The following is a 15780-nucleotide window of genomic DNA, read 5'->3' as shown; positions in this document are numbered from 1 at the left end:
AAGCAAGTATTTAGAAGCAGCTGTCAACTTTGACAGCTGCTTCTAAGTACTTAATTAGCGGGCACGGCGATCGGACCGTGCCCGCTAATAGCCGCGAGCCCGGGCTACACGCGGCACCCGGGATCGCGGCAGTTCAGAGGGTGGTCGCCGCGCGACCCCCCTCTGAACTCCCATAGCGGCACGAGGACGTTCAATAACGTCCTGTCCTGGTGCAGCTATGGGTTAACAAGGTGCTGGAAGCATTCCTCAGAGATTTTGGTCCATATTGACATGATGGCATCACACAGTTGCCGCAGATTTGTCGGCTGCACATCCATGATGCGAATCTCCCGTTCCACCACATCCCAAAGATGCTCTATTGGATTGAGATCTGGTGACTGTGGAGGCCATTTGAGTACAGTGAACTCATTGTCATGTTCAAGCAGAAATCGAGACTCATCAGACCAGGCAACGTTTTTCCAATCTTCTACTGTCCAATTTCGATGAGCTTGTGCAAATTTTAGCCTCAGTTTCCTGTTCTTAGCTGAAAGGAGTGGCACCCGGTGTGGTCTTCTGCTGCTGTAGCCCATCTGCCTCAAAGTTGGACGTACTGTGCGTTCAGAGATTCTCTTCTGCCTACCTTGGTTGTAACTGTTGGCTATTTGAGTCACTGTTGCCTTTCTATCAGCTCGAACCAGTCTGCCCATTCTCCTCTGACCTCTGGCATCAACAAGGCATTTCCGCCCACAGAACTGCCGCTCACTGGATGTTTTTTCTTTTTCGGACCATTCTCTGTAAACCCTAGAGATGGTTGTGCTTGAAAATCCCAGTAGATCAGCAGTTTCTGAAATACTCAGACCAGCCCTTCTGGCACCAACAACCATGCCACGTTCAAAGGCACTCAAATCACCTTTCTTTCCCATACTGATGCCCGGTTTGAACTGCAGGAGATTGTCTTGACCATGTCTACATGCCTAAATGCACGGAGTTACCGCCATGTTACATAGTTACATAGTTAATACGGTTGAAAAAAGACACATGTCCATCAAGTTCAACCAAGGAGGGGGTGGATACAGGGAAGGGGGAGGGGCGATAGGTTCTATACATATGCATTTATTTATTATTTTGCTCTAAGAACTTGTCTAGGCCGGTTTTGAAGCCCTCTACTGTTTTTGCTGTGACCAGATCCTGTGGTAGACTGTTCCACAGATTCACAGTTCTCATGGTAAAGAAGACTTGTCGCCTCCGGAGATTGAACCTTTTTTTCTCTAGGCGGAGGCAGTGCCCTCTTGTCCTTTGAGGGGGTTTTACCTGGAACATCTTTTCCCCATATCTCTTGTAGGGGCCATTTATATATTTAAATAAGTTAATCATATCTCCCCTTAAACGTCTCTTCTCCAGACTAAACAAATGTAATTCTTTTAATCTCTCCTCATAACTAAGATGCTCCATTCCCCTTATTAGTTTAGTTGCCCGTCTTTGTACCCTCTCCAGCTCTAGAACATCCTTTTTATGAATCGGGTTCCAAAACTGGACGGCATACTCCAGATGGGGCCGCACCAAAGCTTTATAAAGCGGTAATATTATATCCCTGTCCCGAGAGTCCATGCCTGTTTTAATGCATGACAATATCCTGCTGGCCTTAGAAGCCACTGACTGACATTGTGTGCTGTTCTGTAGTCTATTATCTACAAGTACACCCAGATCCTTCTCCATCAGCGACTCTCCCAGAGTAACTCCCCCCAGTACATATGATGCATGTGGGTTATTAGTACCCAGGTGCATAACTTTACATTTATCCACATTGAACCTCATTTGCCAAGTGGACGCCCAAATACTCAGTGTGTCTAAGTCATCCTGTAACATCTGCACATCCTCCATAGACTGTACTGTACTACAAAGCTTGGTGTCATCTGCAAAGATAGAAACATTGCTGTTAATTCCATTCTCAATATCATTAATAAACAAGTTAAACAGAAGAGGGCCCAGTACTGACCCTTGGGGTACACCACTTATTACCGGATCTGGTATCACCGGATGTGATTGGCTGATTAGAAATTAAGTGGTAACGTCCAGTTGGACAGGTGTACCTAATAAAGTGGCAGGTGAGTGTATATATAGTTGATCAATGCTTCCCCACTACCTCCTTGTTTAAGAAGTCTGAATGCTTGTTTCTTATCAATTATTGCACCCTTAACAGCTGTAGTTCGCCACATTTGTTTTCTCCTATTTCTGCTAAGTTTATTCCCATACGGTATGTTTCGTTCACACAGTCTACCCAGGATGCTCTAAAATATGTCCCACTTCTCTTGTGTACTTTTATTTCTATGTCCCGAAGGTCCTCTGTTTTTGGAAATTAGCCTTTTTGGAATTTAATATTTTTGTAGCCCCTCTATTAAACATTTTATTGAAGGGTAATTGAAAAACTAGATTTGCATTTCCAGAGAAATACATAGTGCTTGAAAAGAGCGCCCCTTTAACAGTGACTTCATTTTAAGAAAAACTTTAACCATGGGAACCGTCCCTTTAAAGGGGTAGTGCGGTGTTTAACTTTTATTCACTAAATAACACACATTACAAAGTTATACAGCTTTGTAATGTGTGTTATTTACATGAATGCCCCCCTTCCCCATGTCCCCCCACCCCTGGAAGTGTTGTGCATTATACTCACTGCATTGCTGTCGACCCCGGCCGCCATCTTGGGACAATGGGAATTGGGGGACAAGGGGAAGGGGGCCATTCATGTACATAACACACATTACAAAGTTGTTTAACTTTGTAATGTGTGTTATTTTGTGAATAAAAGTTAAACGCCGCACTATCCCTTTAAGAGCGACTTAGGTACCGCACCTTTAACCCCTAGACTACCTAGGACGTACCGGTACGTCCTGGAAGTCTGTCCTCAGACGACCCTGGACGTACCGGTACGTCCTGAGCTATGAAGCAGGCAATCAGCAGCCAGGACCTCAACAGTAATGACATGGTGCAGCGATCGCGACCGTTCGTTAAAACAGACCGCCGGAGGTCTCTTACATGCCTCCGTGCGGTCCGATCGGCGCTCTGGTCACTAAGCTCAGGCAGGCTCAATGAGCAGAGCGCCGATAATTGATCAATGCTATGCCTATGGCATAGCAATGATCAGTGTGAATAATAAAAGTAATGTATGTACAAGTCCCCCAAAGGGACTTAAAATGCATGAAAAAAAAGTTGAAATCACTAACACACTGCCCCAAAATCCTCCCCCAATAAAAGTTGAAATCACCCCCATTTCCCATTATATAAATAAAACATATAAAAATAAATAAATAAACATATAATATACCGTAGCGTGCGTATTCGTCCGATCTATTAAAATATAACAAGCGTCATTGTGAACAGTGAACGGCGTACACGAAAAGAGGGAAAAAAGTGGGCGGATTACCGATTTTGTTACATTATATATATATATATAAAAAAAAATTAATAAAAAGTGATAAAAACATCCGATCTTCACAAATATGGTATTATTAAAAACTAGAGATCATGGCGGAAAAAAATGACACCCCATACAGCCCCGTAGGTGAAAAAATAAAACTGTTAAAAGCGTCACAATAGGCCCATTTTATTAATATTTAATTGCCAAAAAAAAGGATTTCATAAAAAAAAAATATATAAACATTAGAGAATCTGTGTAAACCTGCTTATGGTTGTGTTCGGACTGACCTATAGAATAATGGTATCATGTCGCTTTTACCATATAGTGCATTACGTAGACACAGGAACCCCCAAAACGTGCTAGAGCTCTTAGAAGGGGAGGAGTAAAAAACGAAAGCGCAAATTTGCGCTAGGTAGCTTAGGGGTCCAGAGCAGTTATTTGGGCCATACTCGCCTGATCCGTCGTCCCAATCGGCGTCGTCATCTTCGGCTATTTCCGTCGGGTCCGGGTTCGGCTTTTTTCGGGTCCCTCGTCGTCTAACTTCGTCTTTTTCCGGAAGTCGCGTCTACTGCCCCCTAGCGGCTGATAAGTGTATATTAAACACTTATCAGTAGCTATACGGATGTTCAGCATGTAGAAAATGTTTTTTTGTTTTTTTTCCCCAACTACATTACACAAAATAAAGTTTTACACTACACCACTACACATTTATATACCCCATATACCAATCACCATATAACACTCCAGGGTGTTTTCGGCGTCGGGCGCATACCTTATTATTGCCTCCGACACCGAAACAGCCAGTGAGGATGAATGGGGGGATCCTTTTTACCTTCATTCATCCTCATCATCCAGTGACGTGTCAGGGGGTAGCGTAACGTATGCTGCCCCCAGACACGTCTTTTCCGCCAGTATCGTCCCAATAAGAGATGATGGTATGGTGTGAAATTCTATATCTAAACCAGGAGTGGATTGAAAACACAGAAAGGATATGTTCACACAATGTTGAAATTGAGTGGATGGCCGCTATATAACAGTAAATAACTACCATTATTTCAATACAACAGCCGTTGTTCTAAAATAACAGCAAATATTTGCCATTAAATGGCGGCCATCCTCTCAATTTCAACATTGTGTGAACAGAGCCTTTCTGTATTTTTAATCCACTCCTGGTTTTGGTTGCAATATGAGGACCACAATACTGACTGAAATATACGTAGTGTGAACCCAGCCTTAGGCTGCGTTCACACTACGTATGTTTCAGTCAGTATATTTCAGTCAGTATTGCAACCAAAACCAGGAGTGGAGTAAAAACACAGAAAGGATCTGTTCACACAATGTTGAAATTGAGTGGATGGCTGCCATATAACAGTAAATAACTGCCATTGTTTCAATATAACAGCAAATATTTGCCATTAAATGGCAGCCATCCACTCAATTTCAACATTGTGTGAACAGATCCTTTCTATGTTTTTAATCCACTCCTGGTTTTGGTTGCAATACTGACTGAAATATACTGACTGAAATATACATATACTGACTGACATATACATAATGTTAACGCAGCCTAATTGCACACTGAGGAATGGATAAAGATAACCCTTTGTGCATTCCGCAGCTGGCACCCGCCGGCGGACTGATGCAGGCGTGCGTCTCCACTAGTGATGTCACGATACCAGAATTTTGAGTTCAATACCGATACTAACATTTTTATTTCGATACTCAATACCAGTTCAAAACTTACTAAAATATTAAAAAAAAAAACACAATAGAAATATAATACTCCCTAGACAGCGAATATAATAAACCTGAAATGTTTTCTATACTCTTCAGGCCTGCACTATTACAGAGATACCAATTTATGGAGCTTTTTTTAATTTTATTACGTTAAAAGTAAAGGTTTGCGTTTTTTACATAACTGTGTACAGAGTACAGCGATCACTCAGACAACTCCGCTATACACTGCTCACTTGGCTCCGCTATACACTGCTCACTCGGCTCCGCTATACACTGCTCACTCGGCTCCGCTATACACTGCTCACTCGGCTCCGCTATACACTGCTCACTCGGCTCCGCTATACACTGCTCACTCGGCTCCGCTATACACTGCTCACTCTGCTCCGCTATACACTGCTCACTCGGCTCCGCTATACACTGCTCACTCGGCTCCGCTATACACTGCTCATTCGGCTCCGCTAAACACTGCTCATTTGGCTCCGCTAAACACTGTTCACTTAGCTCCGCTATACACTGCTCACTCTGCTCCGCTATACACTGCTCACTCGGCGTTGCTATACACTACTTAGCCGGCTCTGCTATACACTGCTCACTCTGCTCTGCTATACACTGCTCACTCTGCTCTGCTATACACTGCTCACTCTGCTCTGCTATACACTGCTCACTCTGCTCTGCTATACACTGCTCACTCGGCTCTGCTATACACTGCTCACTCGGCTCTGCTATACACATACTTATGCTGATGTCGGCACCTCACAGCCCCTGCACCTCCCCCACCTGCCAGCAGGCTGGATCCTCACATGTGTCCTCTCTCTCGGACCTCCCGCTCTCCCTCTCCAGCCTTCTCCTCCTTCCTCCTTTCTCCCTTTCCGTCCTCCTCTCCCTCTCCAGCCGCGGAGACCTCCGTGCAGCTCCGGCTCCTCTGCATAAATCATTTCAGCGGGGTTCTGCTACACACAGTAGCCGACCCCTGCTGCATATGGAACGGGCTTAGGAGGGGTCAGGTGCCGCTGTCAGTGTGACAGCGTCATCTACACCGTTACTTAGCCGACACTAGCGATCGCAAAGTGCCGGCTATTTAAAATAAAGCCCTAATATTTAGCAGCCATGGAGCGGACACAGCGCTTCAGGATATGAAGGACCCCGTATCGCACCAGGGCAACATTTTCCAGGTGACGTCCGGCACACTGGAAAACAGGAGACCCCAGAAGAAGTGCAGAGTGTGGGGTAACAGGGGGATCAGGAAGGACACCATTTTCCAGTGTGACACCTGTCCCCATCGCCCCGGCCTCTGCATATTGGATCGCTTCAAGGCGTACCGCACGTCATTGGAGTTCTACATTTTCTAAATTCTGTCTCTTATTCCTATTTCAGGGGTCACGTTGATCCAGGGATTATTCTGATTGCTATTATGGAGTCGGGAAGGAATTTTTTCCCTGTGATGAGGCTACTGTCGTCTGCCTCATGAGGGTTTTTTCCTGACTCTGGATCAACACAGGTTGAATTTGATGGACTTCTGTCCTTGTCAACCTTATAAACTAATAACTGGCATATTACCCCCAAAATTAATTAAAATTGTCCCTTTTCCCCAGCTAAGTAGGTATGGCCGCCATTCCCATTGGAGGCTTGCCATGTTGCAATTACAAAGCCTCTGTGCGGCCAGGACAGTAGAAACCCCCCACAAGTGTCCCCATTCTGTAAACTACACCCCATAAGGAATCTAACAAGGGGTGCAGCCGGGTGACGGGCACATTTGTGCCGTGAAAATGAAAAAAAAATATTTTTTATTTTCACACCACATGTTCTACATATGTGCCCGTAACCAGTGGGGTCCATTTGCTCTCTGCACCCCTTGTTAGATTCCTTGAGGGGTGTCATTTCCAGAATAGGGTCACATTTAATGTAAAAATGTTTTAATTTTTACACTAAATGATCTTGTCTCGATTTTTTTCATTTTCACAAGGGGTTAAAAGATAAAAAAACACACAATGTGTAGAGCAATTTCCCCCGAGTCCGTAAATACCCCACATGTGGACATAAAGCGCCATGTGGGCACAGGGCAAGCCTCCGAAAGGAAGGATGGCCGCCATTTAATGGCAAATATTTGCTGTTATTTTAAAACAGCGGCTGTTGTATTGAAATAATGGCAGTTATTTACTTATAATAATGGCAGTTATTTTTATATAGCGGCCATCCACTCAATTTCAACATTGTGTGGACAGAGCCTTTCTGTGTTTTTAATCCACTCCTGGTTTTGGTTGCAATATGAGGACCACAATACTGACTGAAATATACGTAGTGTGAACCCAGCCTAAGGCTAGGTTCACACTACGTAAGTTTCCGGCCATAGCGCGCTCAGTGAATAAGCGGCCGGAGATTTTGCGTACAATGTAAAGTATAGGATCTACGGCTGCACAATTCACACTTTGTAAGAACTTACGCCCGGATCATATGCGTCGCCGTAAAAAATGAACCAGACCATTGTTTCGGGACGGAAATGCTGTAACTTAAGCCCGTAGCGTAACATGCTGTCCCGTACGGAGTGGCGATTTCTTCTTTTTCACACTTTGATTTGGCGATCCAAAAGGTTCTGTGGGGTGTCCGGGGCTAGCCGAAGATATCTAAGTAAAAGACTGCTGTCAGATCGCTACGTACGCCGCTCGTGAAGCGTACGTAGCTTACAGGCGTAAGTTTGCGGACCGTACTTAGCCGGCCGCAACTTGCGTAAATCCTTGCCGGAGTTTTACACGTATATGTCCGGACGCGAAAAATATGCGGCCAGACATATACGTACAGTGAACATAGCCTAAACCTGAACAGGTCCCTAAAAAAATCTGATTTTTAAATTTTACTGAAAATTTGGAAATTTGCTGCTAATGTTTTAAGCTTCATATTGTGTAAAAAAAAAAAAGAAAGTTTAATAAATGCTGCCAACATAAAGTAGACATGTTGCTAATGCTATTTAATATATAATTTATGTGGCATAACCATTTTCTGTATAAGCAGAAAAGTTTCAAAATTCGAAAAATGCATTTTTTCTAAATTTTTCAGGTTATTTTGGATCTCATAAAGTATTGACTCCATTTAACCAGAAACATGAAGTACAATATGTCACGAGAAAACATTCTTAGAATTAGCCGAATAGGTAAAAGGATTCCCAAGTTATTAATGAATAAAGTGACACTGGTCATATTCATAAAATTTGCCTTGGTCCTTAAGGCCATTTTAGGCCCGGTCCTTAAGGGGTTAAAGACCCCTTATTTCCTATAGGAAATAATGGCCCATTGGAAATTATGGCCACACTGTAAACGCTAACAACCAATCACAGCGCATATGCAAAAAGCTGAAATATAGCAGTCAATAGAAATTCTAAGGTCATGTCAGTCAATGCCTCACAACGTCCACAGTCACATGTCCACTATTGGCCAATAGAAGATGGAAGGTCCTTAACGATTTTCTCTTACTAAAAAATTCTAAACATACCAGTCCTCAAAGCAAAATCTGATAATATGTGTCAATTTATTGTAATAAAATGTAATAAAAATATATATAAATATATAATAAAAAGAAAAAAAAAAATCTTAAACCTCAAGTGTCTTTCTGTCTAGTCCAGGATAAAATACTCATAAACACATTAAAAGCATAAAACATACAAATACATAAGCCCCGGGCCCTTATAGTACAATAGATGAACACAGAGGGTTAGGGAATGCGGTACAAAAGCATATGAAAACAAATGGAAGAAAAAAAGAAAACACAACAAAACATAAAGGTGTAAAAGTGTATAAAACAACTAGATACTCATATAAATAGCCATATAGTCGTTGTACTGCAATGCTTCAAATATATAATCAGCACAAAAAGTGGTAGAACTGGTCTTTTGGTTCAGACCAAGAGGGGGATTCCCATCATCCTCTCACTGACTTGCAGTAGAATCACACAGTGAAAGCAGGCAGATGGGGGTAGTAGTCCTGGCTCACTGGACTGATCCCACTTTGTTGTAAAAATTCAAAAGTCAGTTCGTTTGTAGACTACGATCCAAAGTAAATGAACTCCTTGTGTGGAGTGTATAGTTATTAGACCAGTATAATAGATATCACTGATCCCTGGTGTTCTGTCTGAGATGTACTGCAAGCACTGGATCTCTCTGGCTCTATCACTGTTTGTTGTCATAGGGGAGGATTTATACACATTCACATAGTTTGGTGCATGTGCACCACTCACCCATACAGGATCTGCGTCTTCTCCGGGGTCACCGGCGTCCCGGTCTGCCCACGGTGAATACGGTGACGTCACCAGTCTTGTTCCTGGTCTATGTCAAAGCGTGGCTCTGCTGCCAGTAGTGCAGTAGACAAAGTCACTGTTGGGCCAGCTCCTCCCAGACTTAGAGAGATGGGGAATAGATCCAGGGGTATGTTCAGGTGACTGTTGAGGGGTGTAGGCCAATGTTACCCACCTAACATTGGCCTACACCCCTCAACAGTCACCTGAACATACCCCTGGATCTATTCCATATCTCTCTAAATCTGGGAGGAGCTGGCTCAACAGTGGCTTTGTCTACTGCACTACTGGCAGCAGAGCCACGCTTTGACACAGACCAGGAACAAGACTGGTGACTTTACCGTATTTACCGTAGGCAGACCGGGACGCCGGTGACCCCGGAGAAGACGCAGATCCTGTATGGGTGAGCGGTGCACATGCACCAAACTATGTGAATGTGTATAAATCCTCCCCTATGACAACAAACAGTGATAGAGCCAGAGAGATCCAGTGCTTGCAGTACATCTCAGACAGAACACCAGGGATCAGTGATATCTATTATACTGGTCTAATAATTATACACTCCACACAAGGAGTTCATTTACTTTGGATCGTAATCTACAAACGAACTGACTTTTGAATTTTAACAACAAAGTGGGATCAGTCCAGTGAGCCAGGACTACTACTACCACCATCTGCCAGCTTTCACTGTGTGATTCTACTGCAAGTCTGTGAGAGGATGATGGGAATCCCCCTCTTGGTCTGAACCAAAAGACCAGTTCTACCACTTTTTGTGCTGATAATATATTTGAAGCATTGCAGTACAACGACTATATGGCTATTTATATGAGTATCTAGTTGTTTTATACACTTTTACACCTTTATGTTTTGTTGTGTTTTATTTTTTCTTCCATTTGTTTTCATATGCTTTTGTACCGCATTCCCTAACCCTCTGTGTTCATCTATTGTACTATAAGGGCCCTGGGGCTTATGTATTTGTATGGTTTAATGTGTTTATGAGTATTTTATCCTAGACTAGACAGAAAGACACTTCAGGTTTAAGATTTTTTTTTCTTTTTATTATATATTTATATATTATTTTATTACATTTTATTACAATAAATTAACACATATTATCAGATTTTGCTTTGAGGACTGGTATGTTTAGAATTTTTTAGTTACTGTGTACATTTGGATGGTGTATTCCAGTTAACCTCAGCCAAATCAGATACAGGTGAGCTGCACCTTAGATCGTTACTGTGATTTTCTCTTACTGACATGAGTAAAATTGTCATGGTAACCGAGCAATGATCTTTACCATTATAAGTAGCAGAATTCAGTCAGTAAAGTAGCAGAGCTAATACGCCCACTACATACCAGAACTGAGCCAGCCGTGTAGCAGAGCTGATACCCACACTACGTAGCAGAGCTGAGGTAGCCATGTAGCAGAGCCAACACCTGCACTATGAGGCAGAGCTGAGCCAGCCGTGTAGCAGTGCCAATACCCGCACTACAAAGTAGAGTTGAGGCAGCCGTGTAGCAGAGCCAACACCCGCACTACGTAGCAGCGCTGAGCCAGCCATGTAGCAGAACCGACACCTGCACTGCGTAGCTAAGCCGAGGCAGCAATGTAGCAGAGCCGACGTCCGCACTACAGGGCAGAGACGATACCCGCACTATGTAGCAGAGATGAGTCAGTAAAGTAGCAGAGCCGATACACGCATGATACAGCAGAGCAGAGTCAGTGAAGTAGCAGTCGCTCTTATAGGGACTTCACCTAAGACGCTCTTAAAGGGACGGTACCCAAGACGCTTTTAAAAGGATGGTACCAAAGACGCTCTTTAAAGGTTGATACCCAAGACGCTCTTAAAGGGACGGTACCCAAGTTGCTCTTAACCCCTAGATGATCTTGGGCGTACAGTTACGCCATGGAATTCTGTCACCAGACGACCCTGGACGTAACTGTACGTCCTGGGTGTTTCTCCTGCCATGCAGCGCGCTCCGCAGCGGAGCGCGCTTCATAGGAGGTGGGGGGCCGTCACCTCACCGCCAATGACAGGCTGCAGCATGTCATTAACTCCTTAAACTCCCCTGTCACTTACCGAGCGGGACCCCCGCAGTGTTCTTTTATCAGTCGGATCCTGTCTGAGCTATGTAGAGGGTAGGGGGGAGGAGAGAGGAGCAAGATTAGTCGGCAGCAAGAGAGCAGAAAACATGTTGCTGTAAATTAACTCTTTGTTATCCTGTTTTGGTACCTCATTTTCCTCTCTCCATAGAAAAACCATGTAGACGGGGGAGAGCTTCAAACTGCTTTTTCACGATAAAAATTCATTTTTCAACTAAACCCAATTACAAAGTTCCTTAAATCGCCTGTACTACAGCCCTGTAGTTGAAAAAATAAAACCAGTTTAAGCATCACAATAGGCCCATTTTATTAATAACTAATTGCCAAAATAAAGGATTTCATTGAGGCTGGGTTCACACTACGTATATTTCAGTCAGTATTGTGGTCCTCGTATTGCAACCAAAACCAGGAGTGGATTAAAAACACAGGATCTGTTCACACAATGTTGAAATTGAGTGGATGGCCGTCATATAACAGTAAATAACTGTTATTATTTCAATACAACAGCCGTTGTTTTAAAATAACAGCAAATATTTACCATTAAATGGCGGCCATCCACTCAATTTTAACATTGTGTGAACAGATCCTTTCTGTGTTTTTAATCCTCTCCTGGTTTTGGTTGCAATATGAGGACCACAATACTGACTGAAATATACGTAGTGTGAACCCAGCCTAAAAAAAAAAAAAAAAAAAATGTAACATTAGAGAATCTGTGTAAACCTACATGTGGTTGTGACCTATAGAATAGTGGTATCACGTCGCTTTTACCATATAGTGCATTACGTTGACACAGGAACCCCCCAAACGTTACCATATTGCATTCTTTTTTCGCCGATCCCGGTCTTTGTGACGGATTGCCCTGTCTGTTTCCCTAATAATTACCAGTACCTGTCTGGCCTGCCCTGCACTCCTATTCCCCACCTTACTGGAGCAGACACCCCCTGGCTTTAAGAGGCAATGCCACCCGTAAATCAACATCCCCCTCTTCTGCCAATTTGTCAAAATTATTGGGGTGTGCCAGATTAGGACTAGCCTCCCTTGCACTCTTCCCTCTACCCCATTTTCTAACGGTCACCTTACTAGCTGCCTCTTCCTCCTGCACCTCCATGCTATCACTCTCTCCCCCATCTACCCCTTTGAGTGCTTGCTCAGTGAGCAGCAGACCCTTTTACAGTTTGCCAATGAATCTCAATCTTTGTAGCTGCTTATTTAGATCCAGAATCTGGGCTTCCAAACCATCAACATGCCCACATCTCAGACAATGGTATGCATGTTGATCAATGATTGCATACATCGCACAAGATGTACACTGGAACGCATTGTCAAACATGGAGCTCATTTCACTGGGGATATAAGGTATATATAAAAAAAACACCCACAATCTGTCTCCCCAAACCGCTTGTACCTTTGGATAGCTGCTTTTAATCCTAGATCTTCCCTGGGGTCCATTTGGCAGGTTGTGCAGTTATTGTCCTAAAAAGCAACTTTTAAACTTGCAGCCCTGTGTCAAATTGGTGTGGCCTAGAGTGTGCGTGCACAAGCCTTGCACAGCCTCTCCGTCCCTCCTCCCTGCCCTTCTCATCATTGGGAATGCCCTGGGCAGGAGTTCTCCTATTCATCACCTGTATGAACACTGCACATGAGCTGGGCTGTTAGGGTATATTCACACGGGCGGGCTCGCAGCGAGATTCTCGCTGCGAGCCCGGCAGGTCCTGTCAGTTCCCATAAACTACATACTTGCTGCGGACCGCAGCGAGTATGTAATTATACCGCGCTTAACCCCTTCTACTCCCGCCGGCTCCCCCGCTGTAAGCAGCATACATTACCTGTCCTCGCTGCACGGGTCCGGCGTCCTGCTCTCCCGTCCGGCCAATTAGTGTGTTGCCCAGCCGCAGCCACTGATTGGCTGGGCGGGAGAGCAGGACGCCGGACCCGTGCAGCGAGGACAGGTAATGTATGCTGCTTACAGCGGGGGAGCCGGCGGGAGTAGAAGGGGTTAAGCACGGTATAATTACATACTCGCTGCGGTCGTTTAGACCGCAGCAAGTATGTAGTTTATGGGAACTGACAGGACCTGCCGGGCTCGCAGCGAGAATCTCGCTGCGAGCCCGCCCATGTGAATATACCCTTAAGGCATCTGTGCAGTGTTCACAAAGGTGATAAATAGGAGAAATGCTGCTCAGGGCATTCCTAATGATGAGGAGGGTGGGGAAGAAGGATGAAGAGACGATGCAAGGCTTGGGCACAGACAGTCTAGGTCACACCAATTTGAAACAGTGCTGCAAGTTTTAAGAGTCCCTGTCGTTTTTTTTTTTTGTTTGCAGAAATCAATAGTCCAGGCGATTTAAAAAAAAACTTTGTAATTGGGTTTATAAGGCAAATATGCCGTTGTCTGCATTTAAAAAGACTTTTTCCAGGCCCCCTCCTCTTTTCCATTCTCTGCAAGATATCAGGAAATTGTGACTTGTTGCTTCAGACACAACCCTGTCTGTTCTATACAGAGGGGAGGGGGGAGGAGGGACATGAGTCGGCAGCAAGAGCAGAGAACAAAGGATTACAGGCATGGAGCTGGGTGAAGCTGTATTCTGAGGTCAGAGAGGTCAGTGCTGACTGTCAGGGGAGATAGCTGGGTCATGTAGTTGTAAATTAACTCTTTGTTGTTCTGTTTTGGTGTCTCATTTCCCTCTCTCCATAGGAGAACAATGAAGACAAGGGGAAGAGCTTCAAACTGCTTTTTCATGATAAAAAATAATTTTTCGGCTAATAAACCTAATTACAAAGTTTCTTAAAATCGCCTTTACTATTGATTTTTTAAATAAAAATTTTTTTTTAATGACAGTGACACTCTAACCCCTTAACGACGCAGGGCGTATATTTACGCCCTGTGCCCGCCTTGGGGAGTTCAGAGAGGGGGCCGCGCGGTGACTGTAGCTGGGGACCGCGGCTATTAGCGGGCACGGACCGATCGCTGTGCCCGCTAATAAAGTAATCAGATGCAGCTGTCAAAGTTGATAGCTGCATCTGATTACTTATGCAGCCCGATCCCTGGTGTTCTAGTGGCGGAGACTGCCCCCGGGATGTTGTCACGGAGGAGCGATCATCCTGTCTGCTGCTGGCCGGGGTTTGCGCCGTAATGGCGCTGATCATGGCTCGGCACTCGGTTGCTTCCGGCTGCAGCAGCCGGAAGCAATCGAGTGCCTATCTCATCGATCTATGCTGTATTACTATATACAGCATAGATCAGTGAGTGATCAGAGTGCATATACTAGAAGTCCCCTAGGGGGGCTTCTAGTATATGTTTAAAAGTTAAAAAAAAGTGTTAATATTAGTAAAAAAAAATTCTCCCCTAATAAAAGTATGAATCACCCCCCTTTTCCCATGTTATAAATATAAATAAATAAACAAAACATGTTTGGTATTGGCGCATGCGTAATCACTTTTCTGATCTCGCACGGTGAACGGCGTAAGCTAAAAAAAAAAACAAAGTGCTAATTTGCGCAATTTTTGGTCGCATCAAATCCAGAAAAATTGTAATAAAAACGATCAAAAAGTCGAATATGTGCAATCAAGGTACCGATAGAAAGAACACATCATGGCGCAAAAATGACACCTCACATAGCCCCATAGACCAAAGGATAAAAGCGTTATAAGCCTAGGAATAGAGCGATTTTAGGGAACATATATTTGTTAACAATGGTTTGAATTTTTTACAAGCCATCAGATAAAAGAAAAGTTATACATGTTACATATTGTTTTAATCGTAACCACTTGAGGAACATAATAAGTCAGTTTTACCCCAGGTCGAGCGGCGCAAAAACACATACCCCCCAAATAAACAAAATGCGTTTGTTTTTTTTCAATTTCACCACACAGAATTTTTTTTCTGGTTTCGCAGTGTACTTTATGAAAAAATTCAGTCTGTCATTGCAAAGTACAATTAGTGGCACAAAAAATAAGGCCTCATGTGGGTCTCTAGGTGAAAAAATGCAAGTGCTATGGCCTTTTAAGCACAAGGAGGAAAAAAACGGAAGTGCAAAAATTCAAGTTGGCTCTGTCCTTAAGGGGTTAAAAGTTGTTTTTAGGACAATAACTATCACCTGCCAAACGGACCCCAGGACAGATCTTGGATTAAAAGCAGCTATCTGACGGGACAAGCTGTTTGGGAAGGCAGATTGTGGAGTCGCTTTAAGTGCTGTACTATGCAAACTGCAGTGCATCTACTTTTATGCATGCCATTTGATGCCCTTTTTAAAGTTGTATTTCT

The 15780-nt window shown here is 43.8% G+C and overlaps 1 protein-coding gene across 3 annotated transcripts in view; it reads left to right on the top strand.

Moving 5' to 3' along the window:
- Nucleotides 1-15780, top strand: part of TCIRG1 (T cell immune regulator 1, ATPase H+ transporting V0 subunit a3) — a 200584-nt gene that overhangs the window by 58331 nt on the left and 126473 nt on the right. The gene's annotated exons all lie outside the window — the stretch shown is intronic.

Source organism: Dendropsophus ebraccatus, chromosome 8 (genome assembly GCF_027789765.1).
Source record: "Dendropsophus ebraccatus isolate aDenEbr1 chromosome 8, aDenEbr1.pat, whole genome shotgun sequence".
NCBI lineage: Eukaryota > Metazoa > Chordata > Amphibia > Anura > Hylidae > Dendropsophus > Dendropsophus ebraccatus.
This window is presented reverse-complemented; position numbering and strand designations above follow the sequence as displayed.